General features: G+C 36.6%; 1 long non-coding RNA gene across 2 annotated transcripts; it reads right to left on the reverse strand.

The window, feature by feature from the left end:
- Window positions 1-229: 229 nt before the first annotated feature.
- On the reverse strand, window positions 230-3177 carry LOC148676424 (uncharacterized). Of its 2 annotated transcripts, XR_015940889.1 has the most exons (7): window positions 3035-3177; window positions 2672-2815; window positions 2081-2151; window positions 1741-1913; window positions 1280-1344; window positions 918-1027; window positions 230-707 (listed from the first exon to the last, which is right to left on the reverse strand). It is a non-coding gene; the product is annotated as an uncharacterized LOC148676424 (long non-coding RNA). The 2 variants fall into 2 exon arrangements; XR_015940888.1 differs by having other exon boundaries at window positions 2672-3177.
- Between the last annotated feature and the right edge of the window lie 9809 nt (window positions 3178-12986).

A 12986-nucleotide genomic window follows, 5' to 3' on the forward strand; every position in this document is an offset into this window, starting at 1 on the left:
TCTTCATATTTGGCCAGTGCTTTAAAGAGAAGGCGTGCCAAAACATTTCGGTGCCGTCATCTCCGCTTTAAAGGTACCCCTGTGCTGGAAGAATTTGACCTCGGAACGTTTGCCCAGCGTACTATTATACGGATAACTTTAAAAGACTATTATACATACATGGTTAGAGGTCTATTATACATCAAAGATAGGTTTTATAGGTGTAGAAACTAATAAACCAAGCCAATGATTTGGTTTAGAAATTTATTCTGAAAATACACATTCACACCTGAAAAATATGTATTTCAAATAATACATTGTATGCAATCAATCAACAATCAACATATGGGCAATAATCATAAAAAAACACAACTAGTCTTAAACTTCAGCTACAAATTCTGGTAACATCAATATACAGTATAGTAATGACAAACACAGACTAATTACATTAACACACTAACTCAAAACCACATTTTGATTCAAATATAAATTTTAAAATGAACAACTTCTATATTTCCAAGAAAAAAAAATATTACAATGGAAGTTAAGACGATTTTTGTCCACCATTTGCAAACCCTGTCTAATTGTCCTAACAGGACCAGGAACCTATTATTTTCAGTGTCCAGATATCCTGGCCCCCTGCCTTGCATATGCATTCTTCAAGTAACACATTGCGTGCTCCTTTATATCTTTTTCTGTCGATGTAGGGTGGGACTTCAGCACTGCAGCTAGGAGAAAATTATATAATATTACTACTCAAATAAATGATGGTTAATATCTTCTTGAGTATAATCTCAAAAATGAACCATTAAGGTTTACTAAGCTCAAAGCTGAAATAAACGGATAAAATTTGGCTTGCATCACAGCAGTTGAGCAATAAAGTCTGTCCTAATTAAAGAGTACCCAAAGTTTGAAAGTACAACATAGAATATGAGTACCTTTAATTACTCTATAAAGATTTGTGTCTCCCAGGCCCCTCTTTTGTTGTCTGTCTTTTCGGTTTGTGCCAGCGAAGTTGAATTCTGTCATCAGTTCATTTGTCATAAGTCTGAAAACCAAATTTTCACTGAGTTTAGTCATTTTTTCAAATGAGTTTCCACTCAACATTTATTTACTCAAATATTTAGGATCAAATGTAGTACTGTAATCCTTATATTTTAAAAGACAATTTTGCAGTTTTACACCTTGCACATTCAGTGGTTAACACATAGGTATCTATAAGCTCAATTCTGTGGATATGTTAATTTGATCGAAGTAAAAATGTAATGTAAAAACATTTTAAAAAATCAATAAGCAATACCTTGACAAGACTGTGAAAACACTCTCTCTGACATCACTACCGCCTACTCTCTGAAGTTGGTTTATCTGGAAATAATATTATATTAGAAATAATATTAGAAGCTATTTTTACTACTAGATCTTCATTAATCAACTAATCAGACATACCCATTTACACATTCAATGGAACAAACACATTTTCACGTATTAACTGCACTTTTTTGCAGTATTTTATCAGTCTAAAAATACAAAGTGACCATTTTTCAAAGTAAAATAAAATTGTAGTAACTTTTTGGAACATGAAAACACTTTATTTTGCCGTTAAGGATAAGCAAGATTATACATTATAAACCAAAAAATATGAACGTATGCCAGAGATGGATCATATTAATCAGATGTAGGCTATAAAATTATGACCTATTTGAAACCTAGAATATTAGTAGTGACTATTTTCTACACCACAGTGAGAATATAATATCATACCAGCAGGTTTTGATTGTCCATGCTGTCAAGTGCTTGCTTGTATGCACAGAACTCTTCCATTGTGGTCAGCCTCCTGATGTGGAATTGGGAGTCCACCGGTTCTGTGGACCTACCCAAACACCTCAATTCATCCCTCATCTCTATCAGGAGGCCCAATACCCGCTTCTGAAACTCTGAAATAATTTACATTTTATATCAGCATTTAAAAGGAATTGGGTTAGGATTTTTTTACACTATTGTCACATTAGCATTACTGTAGTGTTGCTAATGTGCTACATGCAATTTATAATCTTAAAAATAAAAAATGCCCACATCTGTAGTTCATTTTAACTGTACTTACTTCCTTCTGAAAGAGGATATCTCTATCTCTCTTCTCTTTTGGTCTGGACATGGTCTTCTGCCTGGGAGACTCTGAAAAGAATTCAGTTATGGAAAACATTTACTTTATCACATAACTTAATATTTCAATTTAGTCATTTAGTTTGTCATTGAACTAGGATTCTATAAACAATGTCAATTAAACTCCATTGGTGTATTTATTAAAAACATAGCTTCAATTTTGAATATGTTTGTGTCGTTTGTAGCATTGTGGTAAAACACAACATATTTTTATATTGTATACGAGCCTACACATAAAATACATTCTGTGTAAAACTATAATATGGGTAGATTTATTTATTACTTTATACAATAAAAAATAAATACTTTTTGACAGTCTTCCAGGATCATTTCTGCCATCTGGCCAATCCTTGTTTGATACTAGAAATTAAAAAGTTAACAATAATCTCATACCTATCAAATCTATAATTTGCAGAGGGATCATAAACTATTCTTAAATTTAATAATTTAATTAATATGATACAAGTAATGTACTATTGTTCATGTCTACAAAGCCTTGTGTTAAAACATTTATAAAGCCTTATTTCCTCACCTGATCGAGATGAGGGAGAAGGCGAGGGTGAGCAGGAAGCTGAGGAGGCATGGTGACTCTAGGGTTCAGTTGAAGACTTTGGTCTTATAACTTGCTTAGGGCTTCGAGGTTTGCGTGGTGAGGTCACAATGTGGACTACCTTGGCTGTTAATATAATATTGCAGATTAATTTAATATTTAAGTATGGACATAAAATTTTCACCAGTCCAATAATCTTTTAATATAATTCGCTTATGGTAGACAGTTCTCCAGACTTAGGAAAGTACAGTGACATAACCTCAGACGTAATAAAAAAAAATTAACTTGTGAATTTCATCTCAATTTCATAGAGTAATTAGATGTAGGCAAAAAATGTAGTAATACCTTCAGGAATGTTGAAGCCAGAACTCGGCACCGTTTTTTTCCTTGGGGAGGTTCTCACCTTTGATGGTTGGGCTTCAATAACATAAATAATGGTGTTAACTTGTCTTTAAATATGATTGATGATGGTTATCTTCTAAGGACATTAAGAAAACATTTTAACTTTAATTCCAATAACCTACCTTTAAGCGTACTTGAACAGCTCAGTTTTGGGGGTGGCACTGGCAGCTTCGGTGGCTTCTTCTTTTCTAAACAGAAAAAATATGGCAGTAAAATATTTCATATCAAATTAAATTATTTAATCAACTTGATCTGTAACTTTTTACATTAAAATTATTTACTTTATTTTGGGAAATTGACTTACTTGGAGTAGAAGCATCAGAATCAAAATCTGTAATATAATAGAAAATGATCATATTTCAATATAATACTGAAAATTAGTTTAACATAGAATAAGCTAACCAAAATTCTTAGCAATTTCCATTGTCAACAAATCTGATAGGATTTTTAACATTTTCATACAGAACGCCTTTCAAATTGACTTATTTTAAAGTGTTGTAAAAAAAATCAATAAGGTACAAGCTAAATTAGGCATCAGTTGATATTAATAACTGGTTAAAAATATAGCTATTGAGATTGTTACTTTTACATACAATCAACGTAATCGGAGAACACCCGCTTCTTACTTATGCGTTTTGGATTGGGTGTCTCATCCTCGTCTTCAGCATCCGTAACAGAGGTGGTTAAATCAAAATGATCACACTCTGATTTCTTGTCTACAAATAATTATATTTACATTACGTATGACAAATATGAAAAAGGTATTGTTGCACTAATACATTTACATAGACAGTTACAGGAATTTGCTCTTATTTTCAAAGAAACCTATATCTGATGTATGGTTAACTTTAATGAGCTTGAAGGTAACCCAAGTATCTTTATTAGGGTTGGCCTTCTCTTTGTATAGTTTTGTGGCCTGCTTTCGATCATTCAGCCACCACACATACTCACTTCGGGCAACCACCCAGTTTGAGGGCAAGACTCCCTCAACCTCCCCCTCCTACTCTATCCAAACAGCGCGTGTCCACATCACCTGAAACAGACATACACATTTTAATTCAGATTGTGGTGCTGATTACTACACTTGTGTCCACTTATAATGATTATACTCAATAAAAACACATAATTCAATAATAAACATTCTGCTTTATTTATACATTTGTAGTTAGATGGTATTCACTACATGCAATTCCTCACAAACATTAAACTTTAAACTTAACCATGAGAAAAGAGCAGACAGAAGCATCCTGTGTGAATCAAAGTTGCAACTTCTTCATGGAACAGGATTATGTTCTATGCCATGTAGAAGAGGGAATAGGACATAACCAGCACCATATGGGAGACACACTACTTTTCTGTGCAACTCTTTTACAGAGAGGAATTTCTCCCTTGCATGCACCTCCAGACTATTAACATATACAATATTAAGCAGTTGTAACTCACATGGTTCAGTGAAGAAGTTACAAGTCTGAGTCTGTCGTACAACATCACATAGAAGACTTCTGTCTGCTCTTTTCTCCTTCACAAATGCAAAGTCCTCATTATCCAACAGGAAACAGCAGTCTTTTTGTCTTGACGAAATATACATCCGTGAACCAGATGCTTCACAGTTGCTCTGAACTCTTTCCTTCTCCTTCATTCTCTTTACTACTTGAGCTATAGGGTTATGACTGTTCCGCACTAGTTTCTTCAAGGACTGTAAAAAGTTTTCAAATGGGAATGCAGATACATAATTTAAGGAACAATTAAATTGTACCACATCCTGATGTAGATGTCTCAAACTGTGCACATTATATATAACAAATGTTGGTCCATACAAATGCTGGGCATTGTCAACAAAGGTATCAAGCAGTTTTTGGGCACAGTTGAGATAGGCATTTCTCTTTCTTTCATCCGAGTCCAACATAATGGAAAGGGCAACTGTTAGCATCAGAAAGTGGGTGTATAGTTCCTTTGATACAACATTACGAAGCACAATGGGGCCTGTATACAACAGGAACTGGCAGAACTCTGTAGCCTTCCATCTGTCAAGCTCTGAGAGCGATCTTGGCTGTCTAGCAAATTCCCCAGGTATCTTTCCACTAAGAATTTCCAAATTATCCGAAATTTCTTTCCTCTGCCTGACAGACAGTCGACATTTAGGTGGTCCTTGCTTTAAGAAAATAAGAATTCTTTTGCCAACACCAAGACAAGCTAGATGCATGTAGTCAAGGGAGAATTGGCTTATGCACCCAATTCCAGCAGCAGCTAAGGGAGATAGTCTTTGTTGGTGTTCCTTGTACTCAAAGTTCTTGAATTGTTCATCTGTACGATCATTACATGCCTCTCCCCCTGTGAAAACAACTCTTCCCTCCCAGCTCCCTTTAATTTTGCATCTTTCGCAGCCAAAGTACGAATTGTGTCCTTTGCAGCATTTCAGATATGAGCGTGCAGGGGCATCACATATAAAAGCCTTCACAGTAACATTAAATACTCTATCTTCAAAGTGAATGCCATTAATGGTGAGTAACTTTAACTCCTCTAAAAAGTCACTCACATAATCATCAACTGATTCAGGCTTGGACCCTCCACAAAATAAAGCTACAATGAAAGGCTCGAATTGCTGAAAAGAGCACAAAATAGGCCAAAATTGCACAGATGTAGATTTGAAGAGAGGAACTCCATCAACATTGATACACAGGTCTACAGAACGCATGCCTTCTTGGAATGTTTTAGAAGAAGATATGTTTTTCAGGATTCCTTTCTTTAATCCAAAGTAAATGTACTGACCACCGCATTTATCACTGATTTGCACTTTATTAGGTGTTTGTAGGAGAGTCCTGCAATCCTTTGGAAGCTTGTGCCCCTGACGTCTCAATATCTCCAATAAATCATTGAACCACTGTCTTTTACAACCATGCTTAGCAGACCAAGCTACAAGTTCGGTAGATAGATTTGGCCTTGCTGCGTCAGTCTGTGCCTCATCTACAAGGTCAGTAGATTCAGGACTGGGGTCAGTTACATCATATTCAACCTCGTTCAAGATTTCTTCTTCAGAAGTAATAACTTCTTCAGTGTACCCGTAGTCATTTGAATCCTAATGTGTAATGTCATCACTGACACAAGCACCCATATCACCAGACGATTGTTCCACATTCTCGTCCTTGGTGTCATCTATGTGAAAACTGTCATCTTGATCATCACTGCTGGATTCTGCAAGAGCATTTAAGCTCTGCACGTTGCTTCCTCCATCGGGATAAATAGTGCTTTGACATAAAGTCTGATTTGGTGTGCCATTTGCGTGCTGATGTGCACCTACAGATAATTGTAACACATGCAAATAAACAGTAAATAAACAGTAAACAGTAAATAAACAGTGACTGTTGTATGTAAGGTACTATAAGGACGATGGAATATAAGAGGAAATGGTATAAACTTTTCTTAAGAAAATAAAAATAGAAATATTGTCATTCAAAGAAATCAACATATAATTATTTTTTTTCAGGCTGGTGGCAAGACCCCCTCGCGAAACCCCTGTGTAAATAAATTACATACAGCACTGTTGAACGTTTTAGACCGTACCGTATGCTCGGTAATTTCCCGCAATTCCTGTCATCAGTTTTATTTTTGGGATTTTAACAGAGATTTTCTACTGTTTACATTTAGATAATCTAATTTGATTAAAAGAACAAAATGACTGCGATAAAAATGTTGTTAACTTTAAAAGGGTGAGTAAAAAAGGTCACACTACGCGGGTATTTCCCGTATATCATTGCCTAGTTAAATTAAGAACAATAACATTATTTCAGAAATCACACAAAAAGGAGTATAACACCGCGATTATTTTTTTCCCATAAAAACATATCGTTATTCCTTAAAGTTGTCTTGCTGAGGCAATTCTAATTTCTAAGAATATCCATATATTTTTAGGAGAATCAGAGAAAATTATCATCACATACTTTACAAATCCATGGAGTACTATAACATTAAGGGTTGTTTAGCATTGACGTTGTTAATGGTACGTTACTTACTTATTTTCAATGACCCGTTGAACATGTGCTGTTTTTTCTGATTCTCAAATTAGAGAAACAGCAAAACGATTTTGTGTAATCTTCCCCTTCACACTATTTTTATGTGCCATTTTTTGCTTATTAACATAATATTTTAATTAAAATAATATTAAGTAAGATCTGTATGAATTAAGATAGTATTATTATTATTATTATTTATACTTACTCGTCAAAAGAGGATTGCTGAGATATTTGCGGACATCTTCTACGATTGAAAAACGTGGCCAAAATGGTGACCAACGAATACTAGCAATGCATTGTGGTATATAACCGGAAAATATGCTGGGTTCGATATTTTCTCAACGTATGCGTTTATTAATGTTGTCGATATTATGGTTGAAATTTAACATTGATAATACATAACGGCTATGTGCCCCCTGATATGTGCTGATGTGCAATTTTAACGCATACAGTTAGTAAGGATCGGTCACTGTTGTATGGTATTATATACAGTATAATTAAATTATGGAATAGGATGGGGACAGGCCTGGCGTCACGGGGGGAGGGAGCTGTGTCGCCCCTTCAGTTTTGGGCAAAAGGATTTACTTAACTTGCGCCCTACAAAAATAGTTGTAGTTTGTCAATGGTCAGACAACACTAATTGACACTAACTGTAACGAACAGTTCTTTCCGGACCCTATGCAGACGACACAATCCGACGGAGTGGGGAAACACTAGGGAAACGTCATGCAGGAATACGGGGCAGAAGACAGGGGGGCGTGTCCAAGGTGCGCTGGTGCACGGGGGAGGTGTGGCCGAGGCGAACAATCCGAGAGAGTAGTCCTATGGGAATATTCAAAACACAAGGGTAAGTCCAAAACCAGAAGATCCATCAGAACAAAGAATTAAAAACCACGAAGGCTGGGTCGGAACCGGCGGACGGGGAACAGGAACGGGAACAGAGGTTAAAACCTTAACGGGACCAGGCGCTTCCAGGTCCCGGACTCGCACGATATGGAAATCAGATGCAGAGCCCGGATGAGCGTCAGCGCCTGGCTTTTGAGGTGGGCTGGGAATGGGAAACAGGTGCACCGAATAAAGTCTTGAGTGAAAGGGCTGGAGCACCCTTAAGGAGGGGGGACTAATATCGTGACACTAACAGTCACTCGGACTGTTTGATGTGCAGGAGGGCTCTCCGTCCAGAAACGGCACATATCAGTGTCGTTAGTGAGTGTCAACATTACGATCCTGTTTGCTCAGGTGGACCGATTCCTTACAGTAGTTTATCCTTACACTTAAAATCGTTATATAACTAGGACTAGTTATCAGTCTGTGCTTTCTGTTGGTTTTACAACTATTTTTTCTTAACGATTCAGAACCTCCGTCGATGTAGCTGCAAAAATGAATGCTTGTGGTACTTTTCGCTCCAGGCAATAAAAAATGGCGAGAGTGACGAAAAATGTGAAACTGAACTTCATCGCAAATACCAGATTGCTAGTCGTTATCTTCTATCATGAAGCACTAATCAACAGCAAGTAAATTATTTTTGCAGTAATAACTTTATTTACACGTTTATAATAAATATAGTAATAAATATAATACATTAATTAATCACTGCAAAAATAATTTACTTCATACACTGTGCAGAGTGCCGTATACTCCTAGTTGCGGCACACGATATATACAGTAAAAAGCCTCAGGCACTGTGTTAGATGTGTTTTCGACGTAATATATGTGTTTATTAATGTCGTCGATTTTACGGTTGCAGTTCAACGTTGATTATACGTCCCAGCGATGTATATATACGTATAGCCGTATTTTCACCATGAATATATGTATATTCGACGAATCACTGCCCACTGGGTTTAGAGAACTTTATAACCATTTTTATTTAAAAAAATGTAAATAAGATGTTTACATTGGTGTTTTTTATTAATTTTTCACTTAAGCATATGGAGGACTGTCAGTTGTCAAGGAGAGCCCCCTCCCCCCCTTTCCCCACTTCCCCCCCATGGACAGACTGACTAAGCAATTGGAAACTGTTAACTATCCAGCCATTGCAAAGGGTGCAACTGCAGCAGCCAGACATATATAAAAAATAAACTTTTCTCCTGATCGTAACTGTAACAAATTGTCACGTTTTACATCCTTGCGTAACAATCATGAAGTTCATCCAATCAAAGGTTTGATGTTTATTTATTTTGAAACTGTGATCTTGACATGCAGGTGTGATGTAGAGTTAACAGCTTCAGATTTAAAAGGCTATTAATAATATCTGCAGTGTCGCATTAACATTGGAATATTATTCCAAGCGTAAAAAGAGGCGAAACACAATGCGTCTCCTCTATAAATTTTCAGTTTATAGACCGTCCAAGATAGTTTATTATGAATAATATCTTCCATATCGCATTAAAATTGGAACACTTTTACAGGTATAAATCCACCTAGTTTCTAACTGCTTTATCCAGGACAAGTAACAGTTTCACCTCTCCCCCTTCCCTCTCCCTGTCTGACCTCTTTTTAACCATTCTGTGCCCGAATCGCAGAAAAAGACAGAAAAAAGTGAATCCTGTTTTTTTATGGTCTGTAACTCAAATCCTGCTAAAGTAAAAATTAGACACCAGAAGAGTATTATTGGACAATGTTGTGAGGCTCTGGCAAATTTGTAAACTGAAGAGTTATAGAGGAGACACGTTGTGTATCGCCTCTTTTTACATTTGTTAGAAATAACATTCCAATGTCAATGCAACACTATTATTAATGGATATTATTATTAATAGAAGATATTATTAATAATGTAGTGCTTTCTGGCTCACATGGGTATGCGCCCTACCAGCTGAGGGATCAAACAAGCCCGTCACCCAACAGGGAACCAGCCAGTACTATTAACCCTAATACCTGTCGGCCATACGGTGTACACGTTACTGAAGCTAAAAGTTCGTTTTAAGTTATACTGGGCAGTGGTGGATGTTGCACTATTTAGTCAGCAACCTGCTAATCTGCTTAACACCTGTAAAAAACATTATTTTATTTCTGTATGGAATGTGCATTGAGTTTACAAAAAGTGTTTCAATGTTTAATTAAGTAAGTGCCAGCATCCATATCACTCTTCAACTCACAACTGGCAACCCACTAAAGCTAAGCAGGTGTGAGCCTGGTCAGTACCTGGATGGGAGACCTCCTGGGAAAAACTAAGGTTGGTGCTGGAAGATGTGTTAGTGGGGCCAGCATCAAAACATGAAAACATCTGTCAGTCTGTCCGTGGGGGGAGGGGGACTTTCATTGGAAGGTTTACATATTCTACTCTGAGAATGCAGAGAGCTGAGAGCTGTTCAATCGGTTTAATTCAAAACACTTTAGTCAGTGGGGCAATCTAACGCCTCAAGCTTTAAAAGGAAATTGTATATATTGTAATTAGAATCAAGAATAACAAAGCGGTATTAAAAATACCACTGAAACAATTATAATGTGTCTGGTAATTATTAACAGTATTAAGTTAATAATAATAATTTCAAGCTTCTTGTAACTTTTTCAGTGTCATTTTTTTTTGGGGGGGGGGTTTCAACCGTGGTAAAGTTAGCTTGAAGTTCGAAAATGATTTTGAACGCCTGTAGTGTTTTCACGAGACCTCCTAGTGTTACGAGACCACTTGCTTTATGTTCAGGTAGATTGCCAGGTGAAAGGATCTGTGCTCTCTATCTCTTGCTCTCTCTGGTTCTCGCTTGTTCTCTCTCTCAATTTAATTCAATTCAATTCAAGGTGCTTTATAAGCATGACTGATGGGTACAATCAGTGTTGCCAAAGCAAATAAAAATAATCAAATTAACATGAAACAAAACAAAAAATAAAAAATAAAATAAAATCTACAGACATTTACAACAAAGACATATCATAAAATATTTACATTTACTGTAAACATATTGAGCATTATTGGGAGACAGATTCACTGTTCCTCAGGCTGTGACAGGAGATCACATACTGGGCTGCCAGTTCAACTGAGTTCCCGCCTCCCTCTCCCAGTAGGATTGGGATGCATAGTGAGAACTCTGGGATTAGATTTCTGAAATTAGGGAATATTTAACACAGTGCAGTAGGAAGTGTGCCTCTGTCGCTATTTCTCTCCACTGGCAGTGGGAGCACAGCCTGTCCTCTCTGGGCAGCCAGGTCTGCCTGTGTTGCCCAGTTTCTATGGCTAGGCTGTGGTCACTGAGCTTGTACTTCATCAGGGTTTGTTTTGTTTTGCTGTTTCTTATCTTGGTCAAATATTCAGCTAGTGTGTATTGTCTGTTTAGGGTTCTGTAACATTCCAGTTTATGTTGTTTTTGTGTGCGTGTGTCTCAGTGTGTGAGATATTGCTGTTTGATCTGTGCTGTAATGTGGTTGGGTGTGAGTTGTGGTGCTCTAGCAGTGCTGTCCTGAGGCTAGCTGGTGTCTGTGTGGCTCAGGCCAGTGAGCCTCAGGACGAGCTGGCTCAGGAGGCTCTGTTTTGGGCCCAGCTGTTGGCTCAGCAGGGCTTTGTGGCGGTAGGAATTTTGATCATTGTTTTTTAGGTGTAGCCAATACTTTAATACTCTTTTCGGTATGTTTATCAATAGTGGGTACATGTCTCTCTCTCTGCTGGTGTGTGGGCACGGGGGCTGTGCTGGCTGTGACGAAAAATAAAAGCACCTTTTTCAGCCAACAAATAACTGTGCCCGTCCTCATCGAACCTGAAAATACTACAACATATATTTCTAAATGTCACCTTCTTCGCACGAATTCGTATTGAGCAGTATTTCTTGCATTGTGAACGTATGTACACAGCGGTCCCGCAGGGTGTAGGGCGGATACCCACGTGAGCCAGAAAGTGCTACATTATTAATAATATCTTCCATGTTGCATTAACATTGGAATGTTCTTTTTTACAGCTGTAAAAAGAGGCGATACACAACATGTCACCTCTATAACCTCGGTCCTTTACTGCGATAACGAGCGTAAGTATTCATTTTAAAATGGTAATCACTTAAGTCACTTAACTTTTAACGTTTTGTGATATTTAGAAATACCAACAAATTCAATACAGTGTCAATAATATTTATTATCAGTAATAACGACAGTAGTAGCAGTTTGAAATTATTTATTGTTATTAATAAATGTCTTAGCTTCGATCATGTTGTGATATTTAGAAATATAAAAAATGTCAATATGGTGTTCATAATATTTGCTATTTTAGTTATTCAAAGAAATGTTTATTTGTTAAAAGAAAACTCATGGCACCCGCAGGGCTTGACCCACGTACCTCAGGAATATAAGGCACACGCTTAAGCCATCATGCCACAGATGCAGTCAGATATGAAGTAGTGAAACAGATGTACACATATCTGTAGAAAGTCTTATACTACTGTTTGACCTACAGTATATGGATATAATTATATCGTTATTAATTTCTTTAGATGCACGATTCCATATTGTATTCCGTATTAATCAAATTCTAAAAGTATGCTTTTGTTTACTCTGATTAACGAGCGTATTCGCAGAAAAGGTTAAAACATTATAACTTTTCACTTTTCATTTATAAACCTTAATATGGTCAGAAGGAGCACGTAAAAATTTTTCTGAAAAAAAACACATGTAAGACTTTGATGCTTAAAATGTTTAGGGAGAAAGTGGAATACTGTATTTTTCTTTAAACTACAAATACCAGCAATATACAGTTTACATAATATGTTTATGTTCCTAATTTAATATTGTTTATGAGCATATGAAAGGCATGGTGAATCGGAGATTCTCAAAACTTTGTATGATTGGAAATGAATATGTGATCGGATCAACGAAATGCGGTGGTGTTACTTTTTGTCAATGAAAAAATAAAATACTTCCGTTTACAAGGACGGTTACAAAGAAAGTGAACCACAGTAATACTTTAA

The sequence above is a fragment of the Lepisosteus platostomus genome, chromosome 2 (genome assembly GCF_059453375.1).
Source record: "Lepisosteus platostomus isolate fLepPlt1 chromosome 2, fLepPlt1.hap1, whole genome shotgun sequence".
Classification (NCBI taxonomy): domain Eukaryota; kingdom Metazoa; phylum Chordata; class Actinopteri; order Semionotiformes; family Lepisosteidae; genus Lepisosteus; species Lepisosteus platostomus.